Source organism: Talpa europaea, assembly GCF_964194135.1.
Source record: "Talpa europaea genome assembly, chromosome: 15".
NCBI classification, from domain to species: Eukaryota; Metazoa; Chordata; class Mammalia; order Eulipotyphla; family Talpidae; genus Talpa; species Talpa europaea.
The window spans coordinates 85,402,747-85,419,444 of NC_140083.1; the positions used below are offsets into that span (position 1 = coordinate 85,402,747).

General features: G+C 55.6%; 1 protein-coding gene across 1 annotated transcript in view; it reads right to left on the bottom strand.

The window, feature by feature from the left end:
* The window catches only part of PPM1H (protein phosphatase, Mg2+/Mn2+ dependent 1H), a gene marked incomplete at both ends in the record, with an annotated part of 70,871 nt that overhangs the window by 36,476 nt on the left and 17,697 nt on the right, over positions 1-16,698 (bottom strand). The gene's annotated exons all lie outside the window — the stretch shown is intronic.

A 16,698-nucleotide genomic window follows, 5' to 3' on the forward strand; every position in this document is an offset into this window, starting at 1 on the left:
ATCTACTGAAACCCACTGCTGAGGGAACAGCGGGGAGACAGGAGAGGTCTGCTGGGCCATGTGGGCAGCTACCTGGCCGGGGAGGGAACTCGTGCTGCAGAGGCTGCAGACAGCTTCACAGTGCTGAGACTTCACCCCTGCACCACCAGGCAGGCCCTACACTTAGAGTGTTTTTAGCACAGGAATGCTTCAGGAAGACATGCTGCCTGCCTCCGACACCTGCTTCTGGATCAGGACTGAACTGGGGGGGGGGGGGTGTTTCAGCACCACTTTCTTTTTTAAGTAATTAAGCAGCAGCTAACAGGGATTTCCCAGCAGAGAGCTCTGCTTGATTTCCCATTGGCTGTGTTTTCTTTCCAAAGCATCAACAGTGTCACAGCAGGTGGTGGAGAGTGTGAAGGAGGCAAAACTCAGTGGTGAAGGGGGGGAGGTGCCTTTTTAAGGTCAGGGAAGTGGAAATCACCCCATTTGCTTTAATCTGGTTGTGCACCTTCGTAACAGTTAAAGGCATTTTCCAGACCTTTTAAGTTAAACTCTTATGTTCTGAAACAATTATAGATTCAGGGTTAACTGTGAAGGCAGAGTCCCAAGCATCCTTCGGCCATCAACCCCCTCCCCCCCGCCCCCAGGACACCCCAGGACACCGCATATAACTAAGCACAGCATCAAAAGAAGCAACAGTCAGCCGCCTGCAGGCGTATTCAGGTTCCATCATTTTTTCCACATCCAACAGGCTTTTAGAATTGGGAACTGCAAAGGCCAAACTATCATCGCACAACACCTGCTCTTGCTTCACAAAATTACATGTCCAGAGTTAAACTGAGACCACAATTTCCATAAAAGTCTTGCTCAAACACACGTTTATAAAAACTACAGCTTACGGCACAGCTCCTCCAGCTCCGATCCCTCCTTTTATAGCACAGGGAGTTTAAGCTCCTGTTGGCTGAACCGGCTCCTCCCGCGGCCACGTGGTGGTAAAGCCTGAACTGAAACTCACTTCGCCCAACAGCTCGCTCCCGGCCTTCACGCTCTCTGCCAAGGACGTGAAAGGACCATCTTCCCTGTACCTCAGCCTGCTTGTCAGAGGTTTTTTCCTTTTCAAAATTAAAATAAAATGAATTAAAAAATCCCATATAGCTCTCCATTAGCCAACACATTTGACCACAACCGAGCAAAAACGGAGCCGTGGCTGCTGCAGCGTTTCTAGAGCCCTCAGGTGGGCTCCTGTGTGGAGACTGTGAGGCCACATCTACTCTGGTGTTGATCAGACTCTCTGGGGCGGAGGGACGCAGGCAGGCAGAGCTCAAGTTCTCACTTTTTGCCCCACCGCCAGGCTGCCCTCTGGGGAAGCGAAGGCCATCTCACGCGGTTTCGGCATAAAGGCAGTTCTTGAGGTCAGAACAAGGTTACCTACTCGCCCCCTGTACCACTTCCACATCTGCTCCCCGAGTGAGGAGTGAGGTGATTTCCCCAGGTTTCCAGCCAGGGAGGGGCTCAGGGTGCGGCTCGCTTGACCCCCAGCCCAGCCTCTGGCTACACAGACGCAGAGGACGGTGAGGGCCAGGCGGGAGGAGGAGTCGGGCAAGTCTGCGCAGGCCTGGATTCCCTCCCTGCCTCAACGGCCACTGCACGGCCCCACAGGGAGCCTGGAAGGAGGCTGAGGCTCAGCTCTGCCATCTCTGCACAGGCCCAGGCTGAGCCCCGAGGTTCGCGGCCGGCGCTTGCCAGGCAGAACATGCTTGCCGGCAGCGCTCCCGCACACCCGTCCCGCACACCCGTCCTGGGGACCAGCGCGGCTGGAGGGGGAGGCTGGACGCACCGCAGGCCTCTTCTCAGGCACCCGGGTTGCTACGGAGCAACCCCGATATTGTATGGAGTTAGCTTTAGGACAGCCTTCTCCCCCAACAGGGTGACTTCCCAGGCCCCGCGTCTGCAGCGGACAGCTGGCCAGAGAGACGCCATGACCCGGGGCCCCTCCGAGCGCTGCCCCGGGGAGCTGAGCAGGAGAGTCGGGCAGAGAAGCCGGCTCCTGCCGACCGCCCCTCCACGCTGTCCTCTGTGCCGATCCTGGCTGCTATTTCTGGAATTTGGCATCATCCTGACCACCGGCACCTCGATTTGTGCTGCAGTCAGGTCTTTTTTTAACAACAGAAAAGCATCACTGCTCTTCCACAGCCACACGCCGGGCTGACTCATCTGCCTCTGCTGTTCGCAGAGTCCACGAAGCTATATAATCACAGACATCACGAACAGGGCCCCTGAAAGGGCTTTATCTTCTCTGCCTTTTAGTGGCTATTAAACCCCAAAGCTGACTTGACTGCATCAAGAGACCCTAAACACTATTTTCTACATAAGAAGCCCAGGGCCCGAGGTCACGCGGCGAAACATGGCAGAGCTGTGGACACACTTCGCGCTTCTGGTTCTTTCTGCCCCAGCTCTCGGGCTTATTTTCCTGTCGTGGATCTATTCTTATCAGCGCTTGGCTCAGAGGCCGGACGCACTGACTCATCCGAGCTGGAGAGCCGGCTCTTGCGCGGCCACTTCATCTTGAATACCGTGTGAAAGGCACTAAGGAAAGAGAACATCAGAAATGTCAACCCAGTCAGAAGAGGCAGCAGCAGCCCTGTCAGCCTGGGTGGTCCGATCTCCGGTCATCCGTCATCGTCCAGAAGAGAAAGCCCTGTTGGTCTAGAGTCGCGGCCTTTTCAGGAAGCCCAGCTCTTCCCCCGCATCTGAACGGGTTTTGCATTCCTTGCCCCGTGCGGAGTTGGGAGAAAGACCTGATCCTCCGCAATTGACTTTGGCTTTAAAAAGCTTGACCTCAAGTAACTTATTTTTCCCCTTCCAAGGCAAATGCTTTATTTATTAAAAGTAAATGAAACCTTTCGTTCCTCTAAGAGTAAGCTGAGAAAAACTTTGTTTCTGACAATAAAGTCAGTAATTTTTTTCAATGTAAACCAGTAGCCGCATCATTCCCTGCTTGTCTTACACGTCATTTAGCGCGAAGCTGAGATCAAAAAGAACAGCTATGAGATGTGCTTCTTTATCTAAACAATACCCACCCCAGAGGCCCTTTTCAAAGACTTAAAAAGAAATGCTGGCAAACCACTGAGCCCTCTCTTTGCTGACATTATTTTCCCAATTCCTATGGCGTAAAATATTTTCGCTGACGTGACATTGGAGGTAATAATTCCGAGTGGTTAAGAACACAGGCTACCCCCCCAGAGGGAGCACAGTCAGTGTTGACAGATGTTTGTTGAATGAATGAATGACAGAAATCAAAGCTGCTGCTTCCTAAACGTGAAGAAATAATGTAACATCCCTGCCCTGCAACAGTGACAGTCTCTTACACTTAAAATCTATGTGCCTAGACTGTTTTTAGCATTTTACACGGGATTAACTCACTTAATCCTCTTGTTGACTCTATATTGCTACTGCTGCCGCCTTTTAAAAGGTAAGTTGCTGCTCATGGATGGCAGAGTGGCTGAAGTGTTGATCTTCTGCCAACCTCAGTTCCTTAGCAATGCTGCACGGATGACGTTCTGGGAGTTCAACAATGTGTGTGTGTTGGGAGTGGGGGGTTTTCCTCTTCTAAGTTAAAGAATTGAGTAATTTTAAAGTTAAGATTAAAATTCAGGTGGGAAAAATGTTGGAGGCCCAGGGGCAGACCAGCCGCGACCTCTTCAGTGTGAAAGCTTAAAATTCTTCTGTCTCTGAGAAACGGGAAACATTTGCCCTTGGAAGCCACATGACCACGTAAATTCATTTATGGATTCATTAGCCTCCCAGTCTACCTTCGATTAAATGAAAACACATAGACTTTCCTCCTGCAAAACCAGGTAAGTACAGAACTTTCAGGACTTGGAAGCCCAGCGTCTTGTTTGTTTCGGATACGGCTTGAAGGCAGGTCCTGAATAGCAGGTGTGAGTGCGGCTGTGAAATCTGATCTAGCAATTACAAAACCTATTTAAAGAGAGCAAGTGATTCACTCTGTGCTATTGTCCCATGTGTGTGTGGGAAATCTGTTTCCTTCTTTCTATTGGTGAAATACTCTAGTCACAATTTTTTAAAAAATCATCTGCCTCTGAATTTCAGCAGCAAAGTCCTGCTTTAAATGCAACCATTGAATTATCAAGCATCTGCCTTCTCGTCTGCTCAAAACGATGGGTACGAGGACACTCACCTGGTTGAAAGGACACCTGTACAGGTCCCTCCTCCTGAACAGAGACAAGTCAAGCACCCCAGCATTCTCGAGCAGCAAGTCCTTGTCACAAAGGCCCCCAGCCAGAGGACTTGCCATGGGACCATTTTCACAAGGAGTCATAAAGGACAGGCGGAGAAAGGACAGTCACAGGCCACCTTTTTGAAGAATTCTCACATGTGCTGAACACCGGACAGTGCAACTGGGCCTGACCCAGCATCAGGGGGAACACTTGAGCCTGGGAACTGTCTAAGTTTGTCTTCACGGAGAGGGATCGCGGTTGGGTTTCACGGCCTGTGTACACACAAGTACCTGACCTGACGCTGAACTCCCTGAACAAAGATACAGAGAAAGGGATTGACCAGGTCACACGCAGAAGCGAGGGCTGTGTCCGGCAGGAAGGTCATAAAAGGGGCTCTCCCCACACGGGTCTATTTGTAATCGTCCAACAGACTCAGCCAAGTCTCCGTTTCTTTGCCGTTAGCCAATAAAATTTAACTTTTCTATTCTCAATCCTGCTCCCCCCAAATCAACCTGAACCCCGTCTAGTTCCTGGAAACCGAGACAGATGGGAGGTTTTGCGCGTCTCGGCAGCAGACTGCAGAGAACCCTTTTTCTCGCGAATGCCAGGGGCACAGCGCTGGCTGCATCACGCGGGCAGCGGGTGCCTCCGCCTGGCACCAACAGGTCAAGTCTTCCATGAGCAGAACACGCTGCCCGTCCCCAGAGGCAGCGCACCGAGGAGAGGCCGCAGACGCCGGCGCGGTGGTCAGCCTCCCTCGGCCGCGCCGGTCTCCGCTAACCTCCCGCTCCAGCCGTGGGCTCCGGGCGGCGCAGGTCAGGAGGCGCTGCTCGTCAGAGAAGGGCTGCGCGCATGCAACGCCCTCGCACGAGAACCACCTCACCACCTGGGCGCGTGGCGGGCACTCGGGTCCTACTTGGTACCGGCACGTCCAGGACAAAGCCGGCGCCTCCTCTGCCGCGCCCAGGCAGCTTCATAGGGAGCGGGACAGAAAAGACTCTCCTTTGCCCTCTTCCTCCCCTCTGCGCCTCTGCCTGTTTCAGGGACACGGGGTCGTGCGGCCGCCCCCGGCACCCACGGCCTGCAGGTGGCAAAAGTCCCGGAACCCAGACCGGGACCTCGAGCAAGGCCGCTGGCACGTCTCAGCCCATCTCCCGGAGTCGCCGCACGCTCGACCCTCCTGGGCCAGCATGGGAGGCTCACGTCACACACGGCATCGCCCGAACAAGAAAGTCCCCCGTGGCTACAAGGCCCCGCCCGGCTGCTCCCCCAGACCCCGTCCTGGAGCTCGGCCTCCTGGGCCTCGAAGGTCAGCCCCCCCGGCCCGAAGACACGCGGGGGTCTGCTTGGCCGTGTCTCTCGGTTATGATTGTTCTGTTGCTTTGTTTTCAAAGGAAACAAAGGCTTGAGCCGTTCAGGCCCACGTGTCACGCCAAGGTCAGTGCTGCCGGCAGGCGGCGATTCCAGGGCCCGGGAGGAAGCACGTGAGGCCGGCAGAGGAAGGCGGGTGCTGCTGGTTCGTGACGACCGAGAAGCAGACGCCCGGGGCGGGTGGGTCAGCGATGGGACCAAATACAGTGATCGGCTCCTAAAACCCCCGCCTCGGCAGGGTTTCCTGTGATGCTCTGACGTGATTACTGACCACCCCGACAGGCTGGCACAGGAGGACAACTCAATTCCCAGCTCCAGGGGGTGCATAAGCTGCCTTCTGGGTGTGCTGGGACCAGCTCTGACTGAGGAGCCCAGCCTCTGACAACAGCCATTAGCAGAAGCAGCCGGAACATCCGTCAAGAATAACAGCTTCCTCCAGAGGCTTCAGCCAGCCCCGGGCGGGCGGGGAGGCCATCCTCGCCCTTCAGTTAACACTTGGGTGTGAGCAAGGGAGAGAGCAGTGCGGGGAATGCCCTTCGCTCTGCTGCCTGCTGCTTTCACAGGCTGGGGCGACTAGGGACCCGCCCAGGCGAGAAGGCAGGACGAACCCGGCCGAGGAAGTGCACACACCGGCCTCCCCGTGCCTCGGCCCCTGGGCACTGGCAGGCGCTCGTCAGTCGGGGCTGGGGCTCGCGTCACATTCAGTCCAGACAAGTGGGTTTTTAAAAATTTTTGCCCACAAAGTATTTGTCCACCGGGGACATGGGGAGTTTGGGGGACGTTCTGGGAAACTGTCATGGTGACTGTCCTTTCTTCGCCACGCACACCAACGCCACTAAAGATCCTTCACACCGCGTTTACTCTGCTGATGCGCACACGATGGCCTGGGGCCCTCAGAGCAGGCGCCTGTCACAGTGCTGCTCCCTGGGGACCCCTCAGTCACGCACTGACAGTACCTCTGGGGTTCCTGTTGCGGAGAAACAAGATTCCAAGGAACATGCTGGTCTTCTAGCTTCTTACTCTCACCCAGCTCTAGCCTCTGAGCCTGTGGAGTCTCCTGACAACTATGACTCGGGTCGCCCACCCCCACCTCTGGGAGATGGACTTGGTTCCGGCCGTCATTACGTCCGCCAGGCACCAGTCTCCGAAGCGGCTGTCCTCTCCCTGCAGATCAAGGCAACAAGGCCAGACTGACCTCTGCTGACTGTGACGACAGCTGTGTTCACGCTCATGCTCACTCCAAAGGTTTCGGGATGAAATGGAACCCGCAGCCGTCACACAGGAGCGTCACGACCTGGCCTCATCCCTGTCTTCAGCCTCCCCGACTTGCCTCCTCACGCCCCGTTTTCTCAGCCTTAAAAACTGCCCTTCTTGCTACACACAACTTGCTCACACACGCGTCCCCTATTTAGCCCCTTGAATATCTTTGATTTTCTGTTTTAATTGAACAAATCCAAGCTTATTGGATTAAAAACCTGTATCCTTTGAATAAGTGTTTAATATAGAGTCCGAAAGCTTACCACAAGGACACCGCGGGGGGTTGAATTCTGGAAGTTTAGTAACTAGAGCTAATCGCCTCTCGCAGCCGTGGCCCCGGGAAGGGGGAGACTTGCATCCATCTCAGAAATTGCTGGAAATTCCAGCCCCTAAGTGAGGCAGCTGTTTACCATCCTTACTGCATTTCCATCTAGAGATTAAAATAGACTCATTGTTCCAGAATCCTGGTTTGTAGGAAACAGGCTCTAAAGGGCTGGGAATGAATTTAATAGCAGAACCAGAAGCAGGAGAGAGGAAATCAGGAGGAAGAATTTTTCTTCGTGAAAAATGCCATGAGGGTAATTTTCAATTCATTACACTCCTAACTTGCAAGAGGTTTTTGCGCGCTGGTTGCAATATAAGCTTTCTGCATAGAGATGCAGTGTGGATACGTGGTCTGAATTCATCTGTAGCTGATGAAGGCATGAAATCCACACAGCCTACGTTTTCACAATGCTTTCTAACTCATTAACATACTCCTAATGGACTAGAGTCCAAAAGTTTGCAAGATGCCTGATTAATGTAAGACATTTTGACCGAAACAGCATTACACCCACTTACGGGCTGAAGGAGACATTCCACTAAGCCATAACCTAATAAAGCACAATACCCAGTGGCTACCAACGCAACTCACGATGCTGTTTCTATGGAAAAGAACATCCATAACGCCAACCCCGCTTGTCTGTGACGGTTCTCAAGCTCTCCTGTGCCCACAGGTCATCTGGACAATATCTGAAAACATGGGCTCCTGGGCCCCACCCCGGAGACTCTGACTCAGTGGGCCCAAGGCAGCACCTGGGGGAAGCTGCCAAGTGGTGGCGAGATGTTTGCTTTGCTAGTGACTCTGGTTATCACCGACCTGGATGAAACCTGGAAGAACCAAGAACTGGAATTCCCTTCAGTGAGGACATGAGCCTCAGCCTCATACCACTGAGTGAAAGAAGAGTTTGTGACAGCCCCCAACCCCCCATATCTAAGACTTTTTTTTTTTGCTCCCTAAGGACTAATTTTTGCATCCTTGGGGGCTTCCTCAGCCCTGTTGAGAATGCACGACATAGAAGATAGAGCAATGCTTTGGCAATAGGGTCATTTAATGATCAAGTATAATTAATAAGCTCCACGTAGTAAAGAAAAGCGTCGCAGTGATGCAGCTCCAGACCACGCTCCACGCGCTCCCTCGTCATTCCAGGCCTACCTAACGCCACTCCGGTTCTCTCATCCCAGAGAACTGCACTCAGTTGCAGCTCCCATAGATTTTTCTGTCTCCTCCAGAGGCGCCCAGAGAACCCCTCACGTCACAGTGACGTGTTCAGGGACCCTATGAAACTGACAAGCGCCCGGGGAGCACGAACTCAGTAGTGCTCAGCGCAGAAGTTGGTACGTGGGTACAAGGAACATACTTTCTGCTATTAAAGTCCCCAGTGGAAGGAGAGCGACGCCGGTATCATCTCACCCCCATGAGATTAAAAGACATTAAAAGACCCCCAACAACGTGTTGGCGAGGAGGTGAGAGAAAGGAGCCCCGTGACATCTGTGCAAACGTGAGCTGGTAAATCCGTCTGGGAGCCCGCTGGACGTACCTGAAAAACACTAAAAAAGGAAAATCCGCATGATGCAGCTTCCTCCACTCTCGGGCCTCACTGCGAAGACCATGAAACCATCAAGACAATGTCCCCTGCGCCCCGCTGTGTCCACAGCAGCATTATGCACAGGAGTTAGGCCACGGGAACAGCCTAGAGCCCATCAGTGGTCAGAAAACGTGGTGCGGCCAACCGCGGCGTCCTCCACGGGAAGCATAAAAGGCTGCCGTTTTCGATAACGTGGGCGGACTCGAACAGGCGTCCCTGCAGCCAAGGCAGGACAGCAACACCTCGCGGGCACTGGAGACAGTTCAGTAACGTGCAACCCTGTCAGAAACTGGGGGGCGGTAAACATTCTGAGGGCTCTGAGGTTAAGGGAGAGGAAAGCACAAGGGGACAGGAGGGGTGGGGGAAAGGAAAGTTTAAAAATGAAAGAAAAAAATAATAAAGGCACCAATGGAGACCGAAAGTCCTTTCTCTGGCTTAACAGAGGTTTAACAGGCAAAGCTGTGGTCACTGCCCGGCGCCGGCCCGCGACGTCGCCAGGCGGAGAAGCCCGTTTTCGATGGCTTTCCAGGCCCGACGGCACAACCCTCCTTCTAAAAGGAATTTCCAGCAACCACCTGCAAATACGCCATCTCCCTCCCCGGCTGACCCCCAGCAAACAGCAGCTCTGGGTAAACTACAATTTCTGTGCGGCCCACCGGGTGGCCCCGGCTTTAAAAGCTGCCCCCCAACATCTCCCGCCACGCTGCGCCCCCGACTCTGTCACTCAGCAGAAGAGAAACGTGAGGTGTTGCTAACCCGACCCTTCCTATGGCCGCACACAGGCGGGAAGGGCAAACACGGTAACTCCAGGCCCGCTGACAGCTTGACTCCCCAGCCCGACGCCTTCATGGTTTAACTGCTTCGGCAAATCAGAGGGGTTTTCAGGGCCTCTGCCGGAGAGGCGCGGGGGGCGGGAGAGGCGAACAGTACAAAATGTGTTTTTCTAGTAATAGAATTTTAAGAATCTGCTCTAACAGCCAGTGGAAGGATTTCAAGCCTCGCATCTCTCATCTTCACACATAAAACACTTCCATTAACTTCTCCATAGTTGCCTCACATGATACACAAATTAGCTGAAATGCTGGAGAGCCAAAAGCTAAGTTAGTCATAAGCAGCTGAAAACGATCCTGGTGGGAAACACACAGATTCCCCAGCCCGACAGGGTGATTGCCCTGCAGTATTGGCGGCGCGAGATCCGGGAGAGACAACGGGCCGGCCGAGCTCGGGAAAGGGAGTGAGTCCGGAGACAAGACTTCGGGAAGCGCGGGCTTCCGTTCCAGCTCCCCCTCGATGTTCGCCCACAGGCCACGGGGGTAGGTGTGTGTTCAAAGCAAGGTCGGCTCACGCTCTCTCACACACTCACACGCACACACACGTGCGCATGCGGGACGCAATTTCACAACTAGCTACGGGGCAGCCATGCTGGCCTTCCTGTCCCGCTCCCCACAGGCCGACCCGCTTCAGATTCTATTTTCAAAAGGAGCCCGGCCGCGGCCTGCATCGTGAACAGCGCGACGCATCCTCCTTAACGACGGTCCTGGCCCCGTTTGGGAGGAAGTTAACGGTCTCGGCAAATGACAGAAAACGATCCTTTCACATCTGCAGCGAGGAACGCCGGCTGCGAACAGACGTTCACGCCAGTGAGCCAAGGGGAGGCCTCACTCCCCTTCCAAGTTCCTGCTGCTCCTTGTCTCGCGGGATACTCGCAGATGAAAAGCCTTCAACACGGTGCGTTCATTCAACACTGTGAAGTTGGGAAGATCACCTGAGCGAAGAGAGTCAGAGCGACCCTCTGGCACCAGGCTTGGCACCAGGCCCTTCGAGCCCTGGCGCCCAACCCACCTCCGCTGCCGCCGGGGCGGGGGGCGGGGGTGCTTCCGGCTGGGGTGTCCTCCACAGGCTTCTCTTCCACGTCTCAAGGGGCATCCACTAGGCAGAAGCGCTGGGTAAGAAGGCCAGAGCACGTGCTCCCTGAGCTCCTCACCAGCACGAGAGGCTGAAAGAGAAAGTGTTACAGCATGCGCTGCACGTTGGGAGGCGAGGGGGTCGAAGGGAACCAACAACTGAAACCTCCCAAAGTCTTCCTTACAGGGCCACGCGCCTGGATGCATATTCATCCCAGGAAACAAGAAACTACAAAGCAGGTGCACAGCTCGGCAGCTCTGAAACTGATGACCGTGAGCGGGGACCATGGAAATGGTACAAGGAGGAAACTCAGTGACAGAAAACGGCGCCAGCCGGCCAAGGGCGCCCTGGGAATCCCCTGGTTGTGGATTCCCGAGCCCTCCTCCCCGCGCCGTCCCACAGCTTAGCTGCCGAGAGGTTTGGCAGGACACCAACGTCCTTGCACATATTAAGATTAAATTCACACCGGGCCTCCCCTGGAAACGTGACCCACGGGCCCTCGACCCCGAGCCACGCGGAGCCCCCCGGTCAGGTGGTCCTTCTCTCCACAGGGCAGGCGGACGCGGCGAAGCTCCGTTTCCCGCTCTCGCTCCCTCGGCACCCGCCGGCTGCGCCTTGTGGCAGCGCCGCGGTGAAAATTCAATGGTGTTTTCATGGCGTTTCTTGTTCTCCAGGGCGGAACAGTCATCGCGCAACCCCAAGAGTTACTCAAAGCTTTAAATTCGCTGAAATCCCATTACAGAAAGTGGATTCCACCCCCAGAGCCGCTGAAACACACGTCACTCCACCCCAGCCCCGCTCCTCACAGGCCTGTCTCTCCAGAGCCGCTCGGGCCGTGGCAGCGGCTTCCGCGTCTCCGCGGGGCTGCAGAGGCGCGAATTCCAAGTTGGTTTTTTGTTTTGATTATTTATTTTTCACATCATTGTTCACTTTTCAACAGTATTTGCTCCCCCCGCCCCGGCCCGGTGTCGTCCCGTAGAATCTCCTTCCCCAGGGCGCCCGGGCACCGGCACCCAGGTTGGCGCGGGCCGGAGCGTCCAGGGGTGAGGACGGAAGGGGTTGGCGGGACGACGGGGATCCCAAGAATGATCAGGACCCAGTTGATCTGACCCTTCTCCTCAGCGTTCCACTCGGCACAAGAGTTTTTTTCCATTCTTATGAGCCAAGGTCTACGGGGACGCCAAGTGCCCCCTCCGGGCAGCGATGTCAGCATGTGGGGGGCCGTGGGCGGGGGGCAGGGGTGGGGGGTGACTGCTGGTGTCGGGGACTCTCCGAGAGGACGTCCAGAGACGTGGGGGGTCTCCTCTCTGCTTCCTCTCCCTGTGTCTCCTGACCTCAGCGGGCCCCCCCAGCCCACCCTCCTGACATCGCTGATCCCACCAGGGTGGAAACAGCCCCCCGTCCCCTCCAGCACCCCGTGCTGCAGCGCTGACTCCAGCACTTCCTGACGCCCCTAGTCAACACTTGCCACGGTTCTAACATTTGTGCACAAATCCCTCGACACCCTCCCTCCAAAATGAGGCCTGATGCCCCTTCCCGAGTGTGTGGGGCCTTAACCTCCCCGTAACACAGAGAATGGGGTGCAAATGCGGACAGAGGAGGGGAGAAAAGGCACCAAGGCCTCCCTGGCTCTTCTCTGGATCATGCCCTTGGGGGAAGCAGCTGCCATGTGATGCGACAAGTGGCAAAGACCTGAGATTTTCTGCTAAAAATGAGCACAAATTGCCAGTCACGTGTAAGGCACATCTTTTTTTTCTTTTTTTAAAGATTTATTTATTTATTTATACAAGCCCTAGGCACAGTCAGAAGCGCGGGAGGGTGAGAGAAGTCACCAGAGCCAGAGCGGGGAGCAGAGCAGGCAGAAGGACCGAAGGACACTGCTGAGGGGAGCAGCGGGCGGCAGGAGAGGTCTGCGCGCCATGTGGGACCCTCACCCGGCGGCTGGGGATGGAACTGGTGCTGCAGAGGCTGCGGGCAGCTCCGCAACCCAGCGCTCAACCGCGGCGCCACCCGGGGAAGGCACTTCTGAGGGGCGCCCTCCAGCCCCGGCCAGGCCTGCAGATGACCTGCCCAGCCCACACCTGCAGGGAACCCCGGTGACAAACCTGTCAGAGCCACTCAGGCCCGCTACGCGCAGGCTCCTGGCCAGAGAAACCACGAGACAAGCGTAGGTTTGAGTCGCTAAGAGTGTCCTTTGTCGAGCAAGACTCTCACCTTAGGGGTAAGAGCCTCTGAGGTCAGGCCCAAACCAGCACTTTCCTGCCTTGCTCCCCATCCCCACCCTCCCCTCCGGACTGGGCCAGCACAGACTGGGTGCTTCACACATGTTTACTCAAGAAATACCTCCACGTCCACCTGCCTGGCTCACCCACAAGCCAGAGCAACCACACACAGAGGAGTTCCCCAGCTCCTCTCGGAGCTCGCAGCTCGTGATGTGTGACCAGCCTCCTGGGCGTGCGGGTGTGTTATTACTAGAGCCCCTGCACCTGCAGCCTTGCATGGGGCTCAGACTTTCAAACTGGCTGTGCTGACTGGATGCCAGCCCAGCTCCCAGGCCTGCACCCCACGCGCTCTGTGCGCTCCGCAGACAGCCGCCCGCGGGGCCCTGAGCAGTGGTGACCCAGAGCCCGGGGACTCTCGCCAGGACTGTCCCCTCCGACTGTTCCTCCCTCTCGTCTCTCCTGCTCTGGGGGTACCGTCCTGCGTCTCCCCACAGACCCACGCTAGTGCGAAATAGAACTCCGGGGAAATGAAACGTGCTCTGACATCACCACAGCCGACAGCCTTCCTTTACACCTCCCCGAAAGGGCACAAGGGCACACTGACGCCGCAGGAGACAGTCTCCGAGTTGCTCGCGACGCCCAGCCGGCAGGGTTGGCGTAAACGCGCTGCCCCCCCAGCCCCAGGCTGCGGCAGCGGCTGTGACGTGCCCACGTTCCCTGCCAGGACGGTGCTGGGCAGTGGGTTGTCTTCCCTTTGCCACTACAGTTCGAGTTCTCACTTACGCTGAGAACCCGAAGTCCACACGCAGCATGGGGCCCTCTCACCCACGCGTCCCGAAGAGGCGAATTCCTGGATGGACAGTAAATCAGCGGTTGCCAAAGCTGGGGGTGGAGAACCGGGAGTCACTGTTAATGGACACAGAGTTTCTTCTGGGGGTGATGAAAAGCCCCTGGACTGGGGAACAGTGAGGGAGAATAATGTGGAGCAGGGAAATAAATAAAGTCAATTTTGCACAGTTTGCAAAATCCTGATATAAGCTCTTACTGAGCTTTGGATACTCAGATCTATAGAAATAAACGCAACATTTTACTTCTTGTCAAATGTTTCACCATAAGCTCCCATCCGGCTTTTGCAAGCTCATCAGAATTTCTGAGATGAAGCACAAACATGTAAATTGGGAGGAAACCACTTCAATGATTTTCTGCTCTCCCCTAAAAACTCACACAATCTACGATGTCATTTTAATTCCCAACAAGAGACAGAAGTGCCACATGTCAAAGCAGTATTAGGGCCAGTGCTGCCAACACAGTGCCTGAGAAGACAGAGATGCCCAGGGCCCAGACAGTCCTGGCCACCACCCTGAGCTCCGAGACCCCCAGACACAACACTGGGCCGACAGGACACAGTCACCGTCACTGGGGGCACAATGAGCTTCCCATTGAGCCACAAAGCCACCAATGAGGTGCTTTAATTCTTTTTTTAAAGATTTATTTATGCATACAAGAACTGGGGTGCAGGCCAGAGGTGCGGGGGGTGAGAGGATTCACCCCCCACAGAGTGGGGAGCAGAACAGGTGGAGCTACTGAAACCCACTGCTGAGGGGGGCAGGGGAAGACAGGAGAGTCTGCTGCACCCTGTGGGTAGCTCCCTGGCCGGGGATGGAACTCGTGCTGCAGGACAGCTTCATACGTGCTGAAACTTAACCCCTGCACCCCCCAGGGAGGCCCTGCTTTCTTAATTCTAAGACGTGATATCATATTTGAATTCTTCTGAAATCCAGATGAATTTTACAAATGACAGATTCAGTGTGATGCCGTCTTCTCCACCAAAACACTGTCATTAAACTTTTGGTACAGTTTCAAATCAACGGATGTCAACAGTCTGCTCAGATGATGCTGGCTCGAGGCACACGTCCCTGCTCCCTCTCCCCGCAGGTGCTGTGCCCTCCAGCACGATTTCTCTGGGCTGAAAAAGAATAATGGCATTTGCATACCTTTTAGCAGTTGCCATGCCAGAATAGTTGCCTTCTTGCCAGCAAATATTTATCAAAATCCACTACCCTTAAACCAACCAGGATGTAGGGAAATTTTTCCCCCAAAGGGGTTTACAAATTCGTATATAACAGTCACTGCATTCCTGAGTCCTCCGGCTGCGACTAAAATGTGTTGCCGAGAAACTCACAGATAAACCAGGTGCAGAGGAACCACTGCAGGCAGTTTTCGAAAGAATTCTCTCACCGTTTCGAATTTAAACTACTTTCTGCACATAATGCCTTACACATCCCCGAAGCACATACATTATTTTACATATATTATTTCACTCAATCCTTCCTGGGAACAACCCTGGAAGATAAACCAATTGCAGTATTTTTCTTGCCAATCTATTTTACAGTAAGGAAATAAAGAAACAGTTCACATTTGTGCTAAGGCCACAGACCTGGCTGTGGCAGAGATGGAGCCGCACGGCAAGGCGAGGCTCGGCCCTGAGCGTCCCTGCACGAAGGCAGCACGGGCCCTGGGCAGGCGGAGCCGGAGCACCTGTCTCCCGGCCCACACGTGCTCTGCCAAGGGGGCCGGGGCACACAGGACAGGCAGTGAGGACCCCCCCGGCTCGCACGCGCCCCTCGGCTCCTGACTTCCATGCCTGGGTCTGCTCTGTCCCCGGGAGTCTCACTGGCTCAGCTCCAGGCCCGTCGCTCCAGCACCGTCTGCTCGTCACTCGGAGACAATGACTGAAGGCAAGACGGTGCTCGGCCACGCGCGCCAGTTCTAGGGCTTGGGGGCCACGGAACCTACTCTTGGCTTCTTTAAGCAACAATTTCTTCAGACAGAAAAGAATAAACGAGGGTCTAGGAGGAAAGAAAAGGCCGCAGACGAGCCGGGAGCAGGCTCGGGACAGGCTCAGGCCGCCCGGCCATGGCTCCAGCCTTAATTCCCACAACTTTGGGCTTTTCAGTGCCGACGCTGTTGGCGAACCTTTAAGGAAGAAATCAGAGGGAACCGAGTTTCTCCAGGGCCTCCCTGAGGAAATTTCCACGATATTCTTGCCCGACGGGCAGCGGGGGCAGAACCAGCCAGCGCGCCCAAAGCGCGGTGGTGCGCGCCCGGTGTGGGGCCCTGCGACCGAGCCTCGCCTGCCACAGACCTCGCCTCTCGGCCTGCAGGACACGCGTGTGCGCGGCCTCCCGGAGGCAGGCGACCCGCGCGTGGCGGGAGCGAGGGGGCGAGAGGGGACGTCTCATCCCAGAGGGTCAGGACTGCACAACCTTTACGAGCTGGGGAGATAGAGCCGGGCTCAGTGGAAGGCCTGAGCTTGGGCTGCTCAAAACAAAGAGGGCAGCTAACCACAGGAGGAGAGGCGGAGGAAGGAGATGAAATGACAGGACCAGAAACCGAAACCAAACCACCTCCACCGGTTCCGGCCGACCCGCGAGGGAGGCAGCTGGTCGCCAGCGAGGCCTGGCTCCACCCCAGGGCGGTTCGGGGAGACAAAGGTGGAGACGCACCGGCTCGTCCTATTTCCAGGCCAACCAGGTCCCTGGCTGAAGGGTGTGGGCAGCGCTTCACGGGGGCAGACGGGACATCCGAGTTCCCCGTCCCCCTTCAAAGTTTCAGGTGAGACCTGACCTCCAGGTGGGGTGTTCGGAGGGGGGGCTCCGGGCAGGGTCATGAGGGTGTCACGAGGGTGGGGTCCTCGTGGATGGGACTGGTGCCCTTTAGAAGACCCCGAAAGCTCCCCTGTCCCCCGTCATCTGAGGACCGAGGGAAACGGTGCTGGCTGGCTCTCGCTCGACAGCAGATCCACAGGAGCCT